The 19,146-nt window shown below is 38.2% G+C and overlaps 2 protein-coding genes across 3 annotated transcripts in view; one reads left to right on the plus strand and one right to left on the minus strand.

Annotated features, from left to right (window-relative positions):
• The window catches only part of gtf2f1 (general transcription factor IIF, polypeptide 1), a 176,430-nt gene that overhangs the window by 105,595 nt on the left and 51,689 nt on the right, over positions 1-19,146 (plus strand). The gene's annotated exons all lie outside the window — the stretch shown is intronic.
• LOC133422068 (protein phosphatase 1 regulatory subunit 29) overlaps positions 1-19,146 on the minus strand; it is a 116,466-nt gene that overhangs the window by 63,563 nt on the left and 33,757 nt on the right. Inside the window, exon 2 of one of the 2 annotated variants that reach the window (XM_061711966.1) lies at positions 18,315-18,511. The exons of the other annotated variant lie outside the window; for it this stretch is intronic. The gene's annotated coding sequence lies outside the window, so the exon portion shown is untranslated. The remainder of the gene's footprint in view (positions 1-18,314; positions 18,512-19,146) is intronic. 2 annotated transcript variants of the gene reach the window in all.

Raw genomic sequence — 19,146 nt, forward strand, 5'->3', positions numbered from 1 at the left:
TGTGTTTTGGGTCTTAATCCTGTTGAAGGAACCATGATCTGCAACTGAGATCAAGTTTCCTGACACTAGGCAGCTCATTTCCCTCCACCATGTCCTGATGATGGCATTAAGATTTCATCATTTCTCCACAAATTCAAGACACACTGTACCAGATGCAGCAAAGTGGCCCCAGAATGCGTCCTCTCCACATTTCACAATAGGTACATTATTTATTTTTATTTATGTATTTATCTTGTTTAATGTTTTATTGTTGTATATGTGAACATAGGCCGCGTTCAGACTGCCAGCCAACATCCGATTTTTAGCCCATCCAGATTGAAACTGGATGACTCTTTTGAAGTCTGAACAGTCCCAAACTGCATGAGATCCGATTTTTGCAAACCAGATCGAAACCACCTCCGGGAGGTAGTTTCATATCCGATCATTATCGCATTTGGGCAGATGCGTCTCAGTCTGAACAGCTCCAAACACTCAGATCGGTTTTGACTGTCCGTGACGTCACTCTACGCGATGCCAGACCAGACCCATGCGCCAAACCACCCGCCCATTTCGAGTTGTGGAGCTACGTTACAGGTATGGAGCAGTCGGAAGATGCCGAAAACAGCAGTCCTTGGTGAGCTGGCTCCATCTTGTTATTGTTTTTGTTGTCGCAATTACATGACGTCACACAATACACGCGCTGGGTGACGCCTCCGCTCCGACGTCGTTGCTACAGCAACCTGTCAGATCAGTCAATGATGTGGCCCAGTCTGAACTGAGCCAGATCCGATATGGACACTTGCTAAAAACAGTGTGGACAGTCAGCCCTGAAGATCGGATATGAGAAGGAATCAGATATGAATCAGGTTTGCCTGCAGTCTGAACGCGGCCATAGAGCTGATGTGACTTGCAAAAAAGCTCCAGTTTTGTCTCATCTGCCCAAAAGACATGTGTGGCTAATCAACAGCATTTTGACAAATACCCATCTTGGTTTTTTATGATTTTCTTTCAATAGCGAAGTTCTCCTCATTCGTCCGATTTGGAACCAAAACGTATTTACCTTGATCTCGGTGTTCACCTCGGATCTCTTTGGAAGTTGTTCTAGGCTCTTTGGTTACCACTTGAATTAACTGTCTCTTTAATTGTCATCAACATTTTCTGCTCTCCTCAGATGACTCTCTCGTTTGCTGTCCCTGCTCCATGTTCATTATGTTGATCACCATGTTACCAAGCAGCAGAGTGACGACTTTTGAACTTTTACATACTGTAGGCTGACTGCACGACTGACAACACTTGTGACACAAATTACAGATTACATTTTAGCTTAACATGTTTCTGGCTTTAAGGCTTTCATTAGTCAATGTCTTCATTAAATGATGATGTATTATTAGTTTTGTCAGTTTCAATTCAATCCAGTGACTTTGGGGATTTTGTTTCTTTATTGGAATGATACCAACAAAGTTGCTTACGTGTGTGGATACAAAAGGAAATAATTCAAGATTCTTACTATTGAAACACTTCATTTAGATGCACATTTGAGACATTTAGATAATTAGACACTAATTGTATGAGGAGGTCATGTGTAAGATTCAGAGTCTTGATCTACCAGCAAATACAGTAGAAGACCTGCAATCAGTTTTATTACAGCTGCAGAGCAGTTCCTGCTCTTTCTTAGGTTCCAGAGTTTAGTGCGTGGTGAGGTCCAAGGCCACAGAGAAAGACGTGAAAATATACTCTATAGTACAGCACAGACACAACTGTTGTACACTAATTGCTGTAAATGCTATTCTAAGAGTTTATATTCTGCTAAAGTCAATAACTTACTGGTAATGCCTAAAATAACACTGATTCCATATTAATCATTGTTTAAGATAAGGATCTTGCCAAAGTTCTGCAGTAGAGACTGTCCAGAATTGTTTGTTTGTAGTAATTAAATGATTAGGGCAAAAATGCCAAATAATTCCTTTATCAAATGCAAACGGATCCTGTAATTACATTACAGACCTGTTATGTAAGAAACAAAAACGCTGAACTGATTGGAAGATTATAGAATTTGAAAATCGGAGTGTGTAATGCATCACACTTGCTGTTACCATCACACTAAAACATCACTTGGAACAAGCTGGGAAACCAAGGAAAGGAAGGTTTCAGAGGAGGCCACACTGACGGATGACCTTTTTCTGTAGGGTTAGGGAAGAGGCAGGTCTTGTTGTCTAGGTTACATCTTCCATGACCAGATAGATGATATAACACTGTCCTCCAGTATTTCCTCAAATCTTTCAAAATTTTCTCGGACTTCTCACTGTGGAACACGCTTGAATGTACTTGACCTTTAGGCAGAACAGTGATATAAAACAGTAATTATTGAGTAAAACTGTTAAATGAAACTCAGTGTATGATTGTGTTACTGCTGTTAGTATAGTGTAGCTCTAGGGTGGAAATGCTCAGCCATGTCACTAATGACTTAATTTGCTTATGTCTGTTAAATATGTGGATAAAAAGTGCCAAATGGAGACATAAACAGACTGGAGGGAAATGCAAACAATATTTAATACAAATGTAATGTATTATTATTGTTATTATATATAACACTTACAATTTGGTGTCAAGGCTGTGACATGATTACTCCTCACAGACAAACTGAAAGCGGTGAGATGAGCAACAACTGAACCCCTGTCCTAATTTACAGGTGGGTGGCAGTTGGCACAGCAGACGGGGCCCATTTGACTAACTCACAAGTGTAGCAACATTTGATTTGATCAAATTGATCAATAAATAGCATCTATAAAATGATTTTGCACATTTGTGGCAATTGATAGAAAAGTCTCTTTTTTCCCCCTCGTATTTAACTTTAAATAACTATAATTTCAAGAAGTGGAACAGCTTTGCTTGACTACTTTACTAAACTAAACTTCTCCCATGTGCTAAGAGAATAATTCACCAATCTGCTGTTTTACAGTAACACAGGAAGTATATGTCGCACCTTCGTAATGTGACTACTGAAACTCCATGTGAGATTCCTCACACAACTCCTTACAGATATATATATATATATATATATACACATTGCCAGGAAAAAGTTTTTTTCTTTTCATTTTTCACACATCTGTCATTTTTTGACAACAAGGCAGAAGGAGTCTGTGCACATCCATGAAAGGGATGTTAAGATGAAATATAGATTACAATAGAAAAAAACAGAGTTGACATGTCTGCCTTGTGTCAGAGGGGATGAGGTCAAACGCAGGCTATGTGTTGATTGAAGTCAGAAAAGCTGTGAAAGGAGCACTGGATAAACTAAAAACAAAGAGGCAATAACAAAGAAACTAATGGCAAAAAGGAGTGAGAAGAAGGAAAAAGCACTGTGATTACATTTTTTTTTAAACGTGCCAAAAAAAAGAGAGCCATAGAGATACTGGAAGATACAGGAAGAGAAGACAGCTGGAAATGTGTGATGTCAAAGAGAGATGCTGAGGAAAGTAAATAGCTGTGTTTGAGATGACACTGGGAGACAGATGACAAAAACAAGCCTCATTATAACTCATATTGTCCCCTGTGCTTCTTTGGAGACTGTTGCAGGTTTCCTGACAACTTGGTGAGAGTAGACTGTACTCCAACAATTATGTCATTTTTTTAATCTTTCGTTCTCTTTTCCTCAAGCAAGGGGTGTATCTTCCCTCCATGATGTAACGATGTAAAGCTCCTGCTTTTCCTACTGATATCGGCTTATGTACCTTTTTTTTTTGTTTTCCTATCTATTTTTTCCCCCTTCCTCACTATTTCTCCACTTCCATTCGTGGGTGGCAGTATTTCTTGTTTTGTGCACGTCGGCATATCATTCCCATATGGTCTGTGATCATGCAGAAACAGAATACGCTTGAAAGAACAATGGCTTTGGTTGGAAGAACAGTGTTTTCTGGCTGCAACAGTAATGAGCTCTGCCACATTCTCACTGTTCCCTAAGCCAAGTGCACCTCATAAAAAATAGAAAGATAAAAAAAAAGTTCACAATTTTAGCGAACGCACACAGAAATTAAAGAAACTCTTTAAGTATATTGGGGGTGGATGGTTTGCTGATTTCATATACAATATTCATGTGCCCATGAGTTTTTCTGTGTTTTCCCCTGATATCAACTCAACATCTGTCGTAAAAAGCGATCACATAGGGATCGATGTTTATTCCATGAAGTACTCACCAAACAGAGATTAAACAATGGTGACACCTCCAGATATCCCTCAGATGTATGTAAATCCACTGAAAGTGCCACATTCAGTGACTGTAATGATCAGGGGGAAGCTAGTCCATATGAGCTGATGAAGCAGAAGAGAAAGAAAAAGAGACAGTGACATCTTGACTTGGACTGCACATACTTTTGGTTTTTACGTACTGGATTGTCAGCTCTGTGATCAATTTTACAAGCAGCAGTGCCCAAAATACTTAAGGTAGGGTGAGTCATTTATGAATGATGAAACATCTGTTCATATTTGAAAAAAACATGGAGAGCTCCCCGACAAAACACGATCAACCATGAATTCTCAGAATTCTGTTACTTTTAAACCTCGTTTATGCTTTATGCATCCCAACGGTGTTGTGGCGCAGAGCCTCTCTGTCAAAACAAACCCCACTCCACAGAGCTGCACATCGCCTGATATGCCCCTCCAAAAGTGCACAGAGTGTTGATGCAGAAACATGATATGTAGAATTGTTTGTTTTCTTTTTCGAATTTCCCACCACCATCTCTTCTATGTCATTTTCAAGTTAGGTAGAACGATAACTTGCTGCAGCTTCTGTAAAAACAACTAATGGTCAACATTTATCAGCTTCAACTCATGTAAAATATACTTTATCTGCTCCAATGCAATGTCTGAGCCACATACGAAAGGAAACATATGAAAGGACAATTGACACTGCGAGCTACAGCGCTGCAGAAAAAGAACATACATTCCTGCCCAGCAGCTGGGGATGCAAATACAGAGTGACACAAACAGTAATGCAGAATGTATAAACACCAGTGTTGGGGCTGTGCATATGCAACCTGGTTTCCTGCTACACAGAAGCATTAGTCAGATTTTACAATTTTGCATCAATATTAATAGATCAAACATGTTTTATATGATGGAGTTAGAGCTCAATCATAATGCTCAACCTCTAGTCATTATTTTGCTAATTATTTTCTCCACTGAAACGTTTGAAAAGATGGAATTTTGAAATGTTAGCATTTTTTCATTAGGCAAGCTAATAGTGAGCATTTCAGCTCTAATTTTTTATTTTTTTATTTTTGTACATGCCAAAATCTTACTCTTATAAGTAACGTAAAGTAAAGCATTTTTTTTCCCTTTTCTCTGATGCTGAACGTATTAGTCATATTCAAGTGATTTCTTGAAGGGGATCCCTGTAACCCCAAGTTAGTTTTTTTGCACAATTTGAAGTAAAGTACTAATAATATTAGTGACCCATTGAGAATCCATACAGGGTTTAACTGTACAAAGTGATTCCATACCAAAGAAACACATACATATATAGTATATTGTAAATAGTTAGTTAACTGATGAAATATTGTTCATTGATTTTGTAAGAGCTTTTTTGTATGCAAAGAGTCAGAATGTCTTTGAAACAACCTGTGCTGTTGCTTTCTTCAACTATTTACCAACCCATACATACACTGTGCACCAGCCAGGTGGCCAACAGGTCACTCTAATTCTAGGCTACCTACATCGTATAACCCTGACATGTTTTCCAGGTTTAAAAATTACACAAGGCTAGGTCTCAGATGACACACGGCTCCTCATTTAGTGCTCTAGTTTCCTCTTCTTGGCAATGCGTGTGCGAGAGCTGATAGGTGTGTGTGTGTCTGCATGTGTGTGAATCGAAACTGAGACCCCGCCACACACAAATTATGACCCAGTAAAAACTTCCTTCCTCGACTCTAAAAATACTGTGCATCCAAACTCTTTTAATGGCACATTTGCTTACTTGGGTAGAAGGCCGCGGCAGCAAGTGACATGAAAAACAGCACAGAGAAAAATGGTTGGATGAGACTCAGAGCTGAAGTCAGATTCAGTAAGTGGTGCCTCAGTTCTGTTCTTTCTTGTCAGCATCTTTGAGTCTGGTATGTGAGCTGTGAGCTGAATTGCTTGTTTGTTTACAGAGCGCAGCACACCTGCTTCCTCTATTATTTAGGATTCAACAAGTGAAAGGCTTATCCCAATAAAGTGGACATCAATTGACAGGATTTATGCTGAGCTTGGATGGGATTTCTTATTGTAAGTTATAGTAATAATTTAAAACAAATCAATACAGAGCTAAATACAAGAGAACAATTCCAGAACAACACACCAACAATTTTGATTCCTGCTATAGAAACCTTGAAAGGATGCAATTTAAGTTGCACTGAGGATAAAACTGACAAAATATCACACAGTTACACATCAGTCATTATCATCCTTAAAGGGCTCAACATGCTAATCCCAGAGCTTTGTTTTTATTTTATCTGCTGATGCATTGAAGAAGAAACACCGTTTTAAACCTAAAATGCAATTCACAGTATTTTAACTTGTCATATAAAGTTAAAAGTTAAATATTGTCTGTTCTTATTGTTTGTGTATTTTTTCTACAGAATAATAAAAGCGGATTTATCCTACCTATAAAAGGTGTGTAAAACTTATAGTTTCACAGCAAGTGTAGAGTTTAAAATGGTTTAAAAAAAATAGATGTGTCATTTTACAGAATTACTTGATTACATAATCCTACAACGTAACTGAAATGATATATTTCTAAAGTGTAAAAGACTGAATAAAATAGAAAAATCTAAAGATCTGTTTTGTCAGACCCTTTGGATTTTTTTTTTCTTTGAATCTAACAGTCAAAAAGAAAAAAGTTTAAAAGTCCTGTAACTCTTCTGCAAAATCCCTCTATGTGGGTAGTCCACATTCTGAGTGTGCACAAAGTCAGTGGACATTCATGATGATACTTAGATCTCCAGGAACACGCCCACATACCCCACCTACCTCCTCCTTTCAATGACAGGAGTGAATATTTAAGGTTACATGGATCCAGAAATATCATAGCACTCATAAATTATACATGTTAGAGTCAAAGTAAAAACAGGCAGCCACATGCGTGCACTGATCCCTGTTGCGACGTATCTGCCCATGAAACAAATGTATTCAAAGAAAACCCCAAGCTGAGTTTTTCTCCAAATCTCAATGGACTGACTGTCTGATACTTCATATTGTCTTTGATCATGTTCCCCTTTGTTCTTCTCCTTCCAACTCTGTCATTTAGGTTGGGTTTTTTTTTATTATTTTATTTTTCCTGAACTACTGTTGTTCACCATTTGCTTCTGGATTAAGTTTTTGCAATCTGATTACAGTACAATATAGGTCAGCTTATGCAACTTGCATGGTTCACTGCATGGGGGATGTCTCACATACTTTTATACACTCCTACAAACACTTCTTATGTGTTCTCCTGCTACTCATGGTCATCAATTCACTGATTTGATGTCTTGAGAACTGCATCGACTCATCTTGTAATGATGTTCCACAAAGAGAAATTTAGTAAATGGTCCAATTGGTGTCTCTTTCAGGCTCTAAATTGAACCCATGAGATATAACATACTTAAGAACATGAAATGGTTTGGACAAATCCAAATAATTTGGAGATTTATGAACAAAACACATGGAAAAGACAGTCTTTCTCTTATCTTCTGATATGTTTTCTACATTTGGGTGAGGGGAGGGCTTTAATGTAAATGTCAGCATAAATTAGTATGGGTGAAATGGAGCACATGCAAACTCCCCCTCCCTGAGACAGACATGCAGAGTCTTGCTCTTTCCTGCTTAAACTTTAACATTTTGCATGACAATACGATGGACAAAGCAATTATGTATGTTTATGTGCTGTCTCTTCTTAGAACGTCTAATTTCTTCTCTTCTCTTCTCTTCTCTTTTCTTCTCTTCTAAGTACACAGAATTTCTTTATTACTAACTACCACTGAAGGAACAAAGTACTTTGACTTGAGAACCATAATGACCATACATGCAATGCTCAGAAATGTGACTGCAATTACTGCCATGAATGCAGTTTCTCTTTAGTTGTTCTCCTGTCGCTGGCACCCTGACATACGCAGGGCCCTGATAATTACCTCAACACTGCAGCTTCATTAGCCAGCAGACCTGGTGAACGGATTACCACTTCAAAGACTCGGGAGAACAAATTATGGAGGATGATGGGAGCCCAAAAAAATATGAGGTAATGTTAAAAAGTTGAACATATGGCAGGAAGAGAGAATTAGATCGAGACATGTTGGCACGTGACATGCGTACACACACGCGTAAACCTGCTCTAAACTCTTTAGGCCTCCTGCTTAAAAATTTTCACTGAAACATTGTAATGAATGTTGCTGTGTGCCAGACTGTCACGCTGCTCGCGTCCTTGCACGGATGCATCCGCGTGAACCGTCTGTTCTCTGTTTATGGATGCAGTAATGCAAATAAGGAGGTGCAGGATGAGGTGAAATACAACTATCTATAAATGCGGAGAGAGAGCAAGTGACCGGGAAGAGCTGAGAAGAAGCATGAGACAAACCAGACATGGGGAAAACTACAAATTTTTAATCTTTATCTGTATGTCAGATAAAGTCAGAGCATATGCTGCATCCTAAAAGATGTAACCTATGTGAGCAGAATCATGTTAGACAGAAACCTGAAGAATTTCAGGGGTTATTTTGTGGTCGTTTGTTTGTTTTTTTATTTTGTAAATAGATGTAAAAGAGAATGCTCCCTAATAACAAAAAAGCAAAAGAGGAAAATAATGAAGAGAAGGTGCTTCGGTGACCCAGGAAACAAACAAAGAGAGGTGTGAGAACACAGCACTGTCTAAATGTGTATATGTGTATAGATACCATCTGTCCCCTGAGCTTTTTTTTCCCTTGTTTTCTTCCTTTAGCGTTATTAAGCTTTAAATGCATGGATCTTTAAATAAATGCAGGCAGTGTCTTGGCTCAACATTTGAGTAATAAGGATAGCCAATTAACAATATATTAAAACGTCTTTGCTCTTCAGAGTTCAGAATTATAAATAAAAATGTATTTTTGTGTGTTTTTTTTATTGCAGAATATGTACAAAGTGAGATTTTTTTCTTATTTGGATTAGTGTTTCTCAGTATCTCTTCTATACCTTACATTAATTTACCTCACACCTTGATCCAAAGCAAATAACAGGTAGGAAACACTTTTGATGGCAAAGCCGAGTCTAGTATCTTACCCATGGTGCTTTGATGGCAACGAACAAAAGCTTGGGACTGAATTTGCAACCTTCAAATTGAAAGGCAGTCGCTCTACCGAACCCATTCTGTTCTTTAGCTGTCTGATATCACATATCCACCTCTAACTTCTATGTGTTCAACCAAAATTAATTAACATACTGATCACTAATTTGACAGAAGTTGTGCTACTATTTTTATTCTCTCCAGCTGTGTTCAAAGCCACTGAATGGCAACACCCTCCAGGAGTGAGCTTGATGGTGAGACCTTGTGAAGTTGGAGAATTGGCCTGGAAATCTCCCTCTGTGTTTATAATGAGAAAGTGCTGAAGCTGTTGAGATAGCTGGAGGAGATTCCCACATCAATCTCAGCTTCTTTTGGGACTATTAAATCACAGAATTTTGCCTCTGAGTGCTTATCTATCTAATTCATAGAATCATTTTTACATTGTTTGCTACAAATGAATGAATGAATGGTATGAGTGGTACAAAAAACATGTGTGTATATACATATATATATATGTATGTGTGTGTGTATGTATGTATATATATATATATATATATATATATATATATATATATATATATATATATATATATACACATATAAACACACACATATAAATATATATATATATATATATATATATATATATATATATATATATATATATATATATATATATATATATATATATATATATATATACTTGCAGGCTGGAAATTTGCATGCTTTATACACAGTATACTGTAAGAGCCAAATCTGCAGGGGGTTTAGTGTTATGAAGCTGTAGTGCAACACTTCAAGGGTATGGAGATTATTTGCATGCACTGCAAACACTGATCTGAATTAATGAGTCAGAACACAATCCAATCATTTAGACAGTGGTAGTAATATATTTCCGATTAGTCCACCAAGAAGCCTGGAGTCCAATACACATCCAGGCTCATATATGGTCCACAGATGTACGGACTGATAAACACAACAAAAAGCAATAAGTAAAGCGTTGTATTTGAGCTGGATGATACAGTTTCAGGATGGTTTCTGAAATGTTGCTACAGGCATCACTGGTGTGTGAATGTTGTATGAATGTTCCGGTGGTGGTCGGGGGGGGCCGTTATGATTGGCTGCCACGTTTCCGTCAGTCTGCCCCAGAGCAGCTGGCTACATACAGTATGTAGTTTACCATCCCCAAGGATGAACTGACTGAATGAATAACAGTACCATTGTGAAGGCTTCAAGAAAAGTGTGATATAAATCAAATCCAATATTATTATATTATTATTTAAAAAAAAAGAAAGAAAGGGCAGTTGTTGTACACCAATCTGGAAATGAATGTAAAACAATTTCCAGTTCAAATTCTACAGTTTAAAAAGATAATTTGCATGTTGAAAATATTCAAGAGAGCTGCTTGTCTTGGCAGGAGTCAACTGATCACAATCAGCCTTTATTCTGGGATGCAAAACATTTTTTTAAACTCCTTATAGTCATCCCTTCACTGCCGTGCTATTCTGGTTAAACCTGCGTGTTCAGACTTCTAATTATGCTTTCATGTATTTTAAAAATTAACATGCTTAGTGACGCCTAAAGTGGAGCTCTTAGATTTTTTTTTGTATGTCTTTGGGAAAATTGTTGATTCTCCCTCTCTCTCTCTCTCTCTCTCTCTCTCTCTCTCTCTCTCTCTCTCTCTCTCTCTCTCTCTCTCTCTCTCTCTCTCTCTAAAAAGTGTAAACTCTGTGTGTACAGTTCACCATCTCCAAAGATAATTACTTACCACTGATGTTATGAGAAAAACCAAGTCCTGGTTAAAGAGACTCAATATAAGGACTCATCATCATGTCACACGAGTGATGAGACTCCGATTGTAAGCTAATTTAATGCTTGAGTTGTCCAGCGTTTCACTGGCAGCACACGTACACACAAACAGCATGCAGGACAAGGCTCACGCACACTCTCAAACAGACAGACCACACATGCACCGAGCATCTTTTCGTTTATCATTTCCAGGCAGCTCTCCACTCACACGTACACAGGAATACATTCTCACATGGCTTGGATGTCACACACAAGCACAGCCAGACAGAAACATAACCAACACAAAGTCTTGGTTCTAGACTGCCGCCTGATCAATAATCCCATTACTGCTGAAAAGGGCTCTTTTATTTGTTCTTATTGAGTTTTGGGGGTAGAAGAGGCATGGCTCATAATTAAAGCTGGATCTGCAAGATTGATGGTTAAATGGGGTGGATCAGAATTTAAGGAGACACTTGGGCGGTGGCGCGTGTTCAAAGCAGGATGATGAACAATCACAAACACCTAGCTTAACTTTTGTCTCTCATTTCCTGCTTTTATTTTTATTTTTCCCTCTGCTGCACAGGGGGCCCATCCCATTTCAAATCAAACTGTATGAGATATCTTCCAACCCCCTGTGGATGTGTTGAAGGTGGAAGCATTAGAGGAATACTGGCAAAATGCCAAGACACTTTTGAAGAAAACAAGTACACTCATCTCCAAACGGAGTCTGCACAACAGCTACTGTACAGCCACGATCCACCACGAATCCTTGGAGCCGTGACAAAGACAGGGCTTACATGTTTTCTTTTCTTTTTTTTCTCTAAGTGAACATGCGTAGGTATGAACATGCCAAAAACACAAGGAAGCATTGATGCATTCTGAATCTCAATAAACAACAAAATAATTTCAGTGGTCAATACTAAATTAATAAGCGTATGGTCTCAGTATTTGTGGAACACAGTGTATGTTTATGCAACAGCTCCCACAGGCTGTTGCTGTTATATTCTTGTCATCATTGGCATTCATGTAACTAGAAATCCCAGTATGGTATCACTGTGTAGTACACAGCAACACTGAGAGCAAAACAGTCGCTAAAGTTCAAATGCTTCGGAGGAGTTTTGTCACTTTTGGCCTACAAACTCTCTACATCAATACAAGATTTTTATCCTGCTTGACAAAGGCTTACAGCATAGAATTACAAGAGCTGCTCTCATGTCCAAATAAGTCTACAAAGAAGTGTAAGAGAAAACTGAAGTGGCTACAAATGTCAAACTTGGTCACATGGCTTGAATGACTCCTCGGTTGCATTCCCGCTGTGTTGGGTAAAGCCTCCAGGATTCCACATGAGATGGATTTCAAGTTCAACTTATTATTGCACACACAAATGCAACTGAGGCTGGAATGCAACATCAAAAGGCATGATGATACACAATGGCTTACTCTGCAAAAACCGATATCTATTCCATCTATAGACATACATTACTGTTTCTGATTGTATCTTCAATATCACTTTCAGATTCTTGAGTCATATGAAGTTCAAAACTATTTGCATGCAGTATTAAGGACTGAGCTAAGCATTTGTATTCACAGATGGCAACTAGCACGTAAAGAGCAAAATTTGATTATCTTTGATAAAGCACTCTGTGAAAAAAGTGATATAATTTATCAAAGCTTGAAAAATGAAAAAAAAAAATGAAAAATGTGCTCCTTTTCTATCATTTAAATAACAAAAACTCAATAAACTACAGCAATCACACCCTTGTAAGCTCACAGTCTGTTTAAGCTCTTTTGCCAAAACATTTTCCTTGGGAACTTTTACGTACAATTGTGTTGCTAAATTTTCATTTATTTATTTATTTTATTCCTCTTGACTCCGTTCTAATATGTTTAAGGGTTTTCTTCGATGTCCTGCCCTTTCAGATCCCTCAAACATAATTGAACTTTGACTTGGCATATGCATAACCCTGAAGCACAGACCCTTCAGACAAAAGCCAAAAGCTGACAACTGAAAACTTGGCTTTTTTTCTGTTTTCTGTCAGAAATAGCCCATGTGGACTCCTTTGTTGGAGGTTTTGGTTCAAATTAGCAGCATCTCTGCCTTCTACCCCGTTTGCTGCATCCTTCTGAAACCAGCTCTACGTTTCTGACAACACTATGCTGTATGCAGCAAAGATGTACTGCTAACAAGTTTGATGAAATAAGTACTTTTAGCCCAGGTAATGGAATATGCTGCTATTATACAGTTACGTCACGTGTAAGACTGAAGTACTCCTCTCCCTCTAAAATTAGGATTTAAAAGTCAGTTTCCTCTTATAACATAATTAGGTCATCAGATAATCAAGAAAGACAATAATGTTTGTCACTGACCACAGTGACCACAGAGTGAGTTTCCACCCACTGTTGTTGCCTCGTGCATCGATAGTCTCTTCATATTTTCCTGTATGTCCTTTAGTAGATCTGTCAAATTCAAAATGCCCCATAGGAGTCTCGCAAGACCTGTGGTGATTCAAAAAGACGGACATAATAATGACACCATAATTGCCCTCAGGGGCAAGCACTTAACCGAGCCCTTAAACATAACAGCAACAGGGATTTACTCTTATAAGCTGTAATTTTGCCAGCGGGTGTAGATGTGTGGCTGACTGCATGCATTTTCAGTCACAAATTAAGGAAATCACAGCTCCAAATCAGGCATGCATGTGACCTGGGACCTTAAGTATCCTACGTGATCAGAATTTTTTATTACACTTCTTCATTTAGGCTGCACACGAATATTTGTAATCACACATGCATTTCAACAACTTAGGTTGATTTAAAGTAACGCTAAAAACCTTCAGCAATTTTTTATTTTCTTGTAGCTTACCACCTATAGTTTGGAGGTAAACTTTAAGCTTTTACAACAGATTTTAAGATTTCCTCTTGTTTGTTGTCTTGTTCAGTCACTCTCATGACTTCAGTCATTTTCTGTTTTGTTATTCTTTTCGTGAGTATTGTTAAGATTTTAAGAAATTGTTTAAAGTTTTTATGAAATTGCTTGAAGGGTTTTCTATGAGATTCTACACTGATGGATGCTCTCAGGGCAGGACAGTCCCTGTTTTTTATGACTTTACTGTTAAGACTGAGTTCTTCTCGAGGTGAAGACAATGAATAGAAACAGATGTTTTAAAACTGATAGGTCCCATCCTGTTTTTCTTACAGTTTTAGTTGTCTTAGATCTTTGCTGGGTTGACACCTCAAGTAGGAAGCAATCAACAGAGATATAAGGCTGAAGGTGTGACATGTTTGGGTGTCTTTCCCCTCAGGCTCAACATTCACACCTATGACATACAAAACACCTCCTTTTTTCAGTATAAATACAACTGAATCGATGACCACCGTGTGCATTTCTCTCCTACCTCTGTGGTTTGAGAAAAGTGTACCTCCGGCCAGAAAATATTGTGCCTAATAAAGCTTGTATTGACATTTGATTCTGTTTACTGGTTTTCTTATGGTGCACCAGACAAGCGAACACGCAGATCTTTCAGTATCTTATGTTTGAATATTTGCCGTTTACATGATCAGCATATGGCACATCGGTCATGAAAAAAATATGCAACACTAACAAGACATACAAAGATACCGTCAGTGTTTTTTGTCGTCAACAGCAACATGAAGAAACAAACCCTGATTTAGTGTTCTGACATACCATCTCCATCAGCTCCAGTGTTGTTGATTTTTTTTCCCCCCACGACACCAACAAGAGCAAAGCTATAATTTTGATTCCCAACCGTGCCACCATGTCTTATACGGTTGTATTTTTCCAGTTGTCTTGAGACCAGCAACCTCATGACTGCAGGCCAGTTACAACTGTGTTCACGTGCAAACTCAAAGCTTTCCTTTTCTCACATGCCTACAGTTGATAACCGTAAGTGTCTATAAAGCTTTTGTGAATGTACTTTGTACATAAAATTGTCATTGCAATGTAAATGCATGTTTCTTGGGGGCTGGTGGCTTTAAAGAGGTGTCCTGTCCTAACTGTTTTTTTTTTGTTACAATAATGTTAAGATCTTAATTTTCCTTTTCCTTTTTAATGACAGGTTGGTTTTCGCGTGACATACATGCTGGCATGTTGCCCTTTTGGTTGAAAATGCCACATCATTACTTTCATTTCTATTTAATGGATGTCCACTCGTCTTTCATGCTAGGCTTTTATTTATTTATTTTCATTTTAAATTATGGGAAAGGAGCTGTTTCTCTCTTTTTTTACTCATTGAGGGGGGAAGACATGCATTAAAGAGTGACAGACGAGGAATCAAACTTGCGCTACCTGCATAAGGACTTCAGCCTTTGTAAAAGGCTCCCGCTCAACCCACTGAGCTATTTAGGGCCCATGAGCTGTTTCTCTGATTCGAGGATCTCCTCGGGATGACACAGCATTACTGGCTCCCACAGAGAAGCTGCAACTCCTGCTGAGTATGAAACTAGTCATGCCTAGTAAAGGTGTCCTGAAATGAATGTGCACCACAAAATGTTTTTGCCTTAAACCATGAACGAAGGGGTCATTTTGTGCGTGCATTATTGTATCACTCAAAAATTCCAAAGCCAAGCAAAACAAAATAAAAAGATAGAAAAACAAATGCAACAAAATCTCCCTCTTGATCATCTGCTTGAGGTTGCTATTGCATGGTAGTGGCATATGTTGCTGTCATGCAATACTACATCAGCAGTGATGTGATGTGACTTCAGTTCGGTAGTCACAATTAGAAAACAATGAAGGCAGGAACATCAGCAAAGTAAAGCAGTCGATGAACTTGTAGATGGAACAAAAATATGGCGACAATCAGTAATTTATAATGTTATTTAGTTGGAGCGTCACTATGGTAGATTATATGATATGTGCCTTGTGACAGATGTGCCACAACAGGTAGGAAAAGGACATGTGGATGCCATATAGTTACATAAATGTTTTAGAATAGATAAAAGATAAATAATGCAACATTCACCTGAAGTACTATTGCTTTACATTAATATTACAGACAGAGCAGCAGCACGTGACTAAAACCCTGCAAAGATGACACCCCAGATACACTGTTCCTGGCCTCCACATTATGCTGCACAGATGTATCAACCAGGAGTCTAACAACTTTCACCCTTAAGGAACTTAATGTTCCTTAAGGAGAATATCTAATATGTCTACATGGATCTACTGCTACAGAGTTGCTCGACTACTGCAGCTATTTTATCCCCAGTGACAGACAAGTCCTTCCTGAACTACCCAGATTCTGTTTCCATTACAGAAGGTGCATCATTCAGGGTTATAAGACCCTTAAAGTGTTCTTATCACTTAGTGCTCCATCCTCACTGTAACCGGTGTTGGCAAAGCAGCCCTACCCCCTCCTGAGATGTCTGACTGCCAGAATCTTCACAAAGCCAGTTGGAAAACCTCTACCATAGTCTCACAAAACTCAAGTTTTTGCTTCCACAACTACCCTACAACTACCCATCCTGCTTGGCTGCACACACCTGCCAACTGTCTCTGGGGTCCCAAAAGGTAATCAAACTTTGTAAGATCCCTTACTCAAAAAGAAAATAACATTAACACACACACACACACACACACACACACACACACACACACACACACACACACACACACACACACACACACACACACACACACACACACACACACACACACACACACACACACACACAAAGGAAAAAGTGTACAAAGAAATTTGACAGGTAAGGAAAAAGCCTCAAGGCTTTCACTTTTTTCACAAAAAAGTGACACATAAAAATGTCAAAATGTACTGTATGCATTTATATTTCAGTGCTTAGGTGGCCTTATACATCCCCATTTTCTGATGTACGAAATAAAACCAGCTGGGAAGAAATTCCTCACTCTTTCATTCCACCTTAAACACAACCAATGCTATTTATTTTATCTTATCATGTTTTATGGATCTCAAGTATGAATTCAGTGTCTTGGCACTCCATTAATCAGCCAGGCTCTTGTTTCCACTATCTACATCCGGACCAGATAAATGAGGGCTTATAAGGGTCGATTAATGGCTCAAAATCCCTTCTATCATAGTTGAAACAAAGACTTGTGCCACTCCAGTAGCGCTACTAAACAACCAAAGAATTCTGATAATTACAAAGAAAAAAAGCTTATGCCAAATAAAAGACAAAGGGCTTCCAGGAACTATGAGACCTTCAGCTTTTATTTCAAAGACACGTCTGGTGTAGAGTCAGCACAATGTTGCATCAAAAACAGGCAAGAATGTGACCGAGAGTAAAGTCTGCGCCACAATTCTCTGGTTCATTGGCAGCTACAACATCCATGTTTTATGTTCTTGTTTATTTGTGTATTTGTATTGATACGCTTTCTAGAGTACTTTCGAATAATTTGTCTTATCATAATGAAATATGCAGATTTTCTTCACATTTTTCACTGGGAAAAAAAAATCAGTTTTTTTTTAATGATTTGATGTGTGATCTCTTCGTTAGTGTGATGCCTTTCCCAGGAACACTGAATCTCTGTGTGACAACACTAATTAACATAAAGAAACACGAGGAACACAAAATAATGGTGAAACATGATGTCATGAGCACAAAGGTGACGAATTTGGGTCATTCTACTGCTTTACATTTCTCTTGCAGTATAGTGCGAATCGCTCTAATTGTAACACAGTAGGCGGGGAAAGATTGGAAAGGGAATAATTACAACAATTACTTCTTTTACCTTATCTCTGGCTGTCACACACAGCACTTACACATATGCACACAAGAATATAATAGCTGTGGTGAGTGAAGTACTGCTGGCACTAATTACTGCGCTGCCACAAAAATAGGTGCAATAAAAGTGGGAACAATAGATAATATGTGCTTAAAAGACACTAACGAATGCTTAAATCCCTGAGCTATGCCAAAACTGCCATATACACTCACATGGTGCACACAGAACATTTGGGTAAAGAACCAATAATTAAACTCTCTCACACACACACACACACACACACACACACACACACACACACACACACACACACACACACACACACACACACACACACACACAACAAGCAAATATACATTCTGGGCAGATGATTCAGTAAAGGTGTTTCATGTCTTAATTCATTATTTTTCTGGGATCACTGGGATAATTTGTTTTAGCAATATGCAAAATAAGCATGTGGTGAATGGCTTTAAGTCATAAATGTTAAGTTATATTTTTCTTGGTCCACCAAAATTTGAAAAATAAATTAACTCATTTAAATCAAAAAACCTATCCTACCTGTTTTGTCCGCACTTGTGTTTATGTAGAGCTCCTTGGCTTTTCTGATGTGTATCCCTTCCCAACAAGGGGTCTTCCTAACGCTGGTATGGGAGCTCGCACAGGAAAATGTGTGTTGGTTGTTTAGCTTTTCTTTGACTTTCTACAGGTCCTCCATGGTCCTGGCGCAGTTACAGGAGACACAACTGGGTCTGAAACTGAATTAAAAAAAATTCCAATAAAACACTAGGTTAATATCTCATTAATAAATGACAACAGCACATTTCATTCATTCTCTGAATCTACATCATCTTGGTTCAGGATTACAGGTTGAACCCCTTCTAGAAGATAGAAGATAGAATAGAATAAACTTTATCGATCCCCCATAGGGGAAATTCACTGGTGCAGCAGCAAACATACACACTCGACAATTTTTACAAAATATACACGAAAGTATGAAAAGGAATAAAATATCCTAAAAAAAATAACCAATAAATAGCTAAGTAATTAAAAAAAAGAGCAATATAAAAAATGAGCAATGTACAAAAGACCCGAAAAACGAATAATATATACATGTGCAAAGAGACAAAAAAGCAGCCATTGAGCAGATCATCATACTCACACAAATGGTTGATAAAGAATCACCAGAAAATGGTAGTTTTATGGACACTTCAGTCTCTGAAGTGAACCTTTGCAGGGCCTTCAAGTTGCCTCTCTTATTGATGTCAATGTTTTGTCTGCAATATCTGGTGATTTTGCCTTTTTTGGCAGGTTTTCATGACATTTGCCATTCCTGAATGAGTTGAATGGTTCTCGGAGGGATATTTCCAAGCTCCTGACCCGACAAAGAAGA

The sequence above is a fragment of the Cololabis saira genome, chromosome 21 (assembly GCF_033807715.1).
Source record: "Cololabis saira isolate AMF1-May2022 chromosome 21, fColSai1.1, whole genome shotgun sequence".
Classification (NCBI taxonomy): domain Eukaryota; kingdom Metazoa; phylum Chordata; class Actinopteri; order Beloniformes; family Belonidae; genus Cololabis; species Cololabis saira.